Source organism: Sapajus apella, unplaced genomic scaffold (assembly GCF_009761245.1).
Source record: "Sapajus apella isolate SASKATOON/1434 unplaced genomic scaffold, GSC_monkey_1.0 scaffold1, whole genome shotgun sequence".
NCBI lineage: Eukaryota > Metazoa > Chordata > Mammalia > Primates > Cebidae > Sapajus > Sapajus apella.
Window position 1 is genome coordinate 61,000,565 of NW_022436941.1, and position 1,421 is coordinate 61,001,985.

The window sequence follows — 1,421 nt, forward strand, 5'->3', positions numbered from 1 at the left end:
TTGCCCAGGCTGGAGTGCAGTGGCACGATCTTGGCTCACTGCAACCTCCGCCTCCTGGTTTAAACAATTCCCTGCCTCAGCCTCCTGAGTAGCTGAGACTACAGGTGCATGCCACCATGCCTGGCTAATTTTTGTATTTTTGGTAGAGATGGGGTTTCACCATCTTGGCCAGGCTGGTCTTGAACTCCTGACCGCATGATCCACTGCCTCAGCCTCCCAAAGTGCTGGGATTACAGGCGTGAGCCACCATGCCCGGCCCCTTTTTTTTTTGAGATGGAGTTTTGTTCTTGTTGCCCAGGTTGGAGTGCAATGGCATGATCTTGGCTCACTACAACCTCTGCCACCCGGGTTCAAGCGATTCTCCTGCCTCAGCCTCCAGAGTAGCTAGGATTACAGGCATGACCACCACACCCAGCTAATTTTGTATTTTTAGTAGAGACAGAGTTTTACCATGTTAGCCAGGCTGGTCTTGAACTCCTGACCTCAGGTGATCCACCTCAGCCTCCTGAAGTGCTGGGATTACAGGTGTGAGCCACCACACCTGGCTGCTAGTCTTTATGTCTCTATAGGAGCATTATCTTTTTATTCATTTTTCCACATAATCATTCAATGAATATTGTTAAGCCCCTTGTGTGTGTCAAGCCCTCTCTTGTAGGCATTGGAGTGGGGACAATAAGCAAGAAAAACAAGGTCCCTGTCCTCTTAGGACTCACAGCACAGATGGAAGAGACAGATAGTATACAGTAGTATACAATAATAATATACAATAGTTAGTATACAATAATTAAATAACCAAATAGTATACAATAAATAACCTACAGTATAGTATAGTATACAATAATTAAATAACCAAACAGATCATGTGAAGCGCTACAAAGAACAAAAGTGCTCGGGTGCAGAGCCTCATGCCTGTAATCTAGGCACTTTGGGAGGCCGGGGTGGGCAGATCACATAAGGCCAGGCATTCGAACCAGCCTGGCTAACATGACGAAACCCTGTCTCTACTAAAAATACAAAAACGTTTTAGCTGAGCATGGTGGTGTGTGCCTGTAATCCCAGCTACTTGGGTGGCTGAGGCATGAGAATCACTGGAGGTTCCAGTGAGCCAAGATTGTGCCACTGCACTCCAGCCTGAGTGACAGAGCGAGACCCTGTCTCAAAAATGTAAAAACAACAACAAAACGAAAGCAAGGCCACTTCACAGAGTTAACCTATCAAGATGTAGGTGTTGTGGGGATTGGGGTGTATGGAGCACTTTAGGCGTTCAAGAGGGCTTCCATGAAAGGGTGACACTTGATCTGAGACACAAATGACAGGAAGGTATCACCACATGAAGATCAGGAGGCAGAGAGAACAACCAGTGCAAAGGTTCGGAGGTAGGAATGAGCTTAGGGGGTTTGAAGAACAGGAAGAGGTGAGAG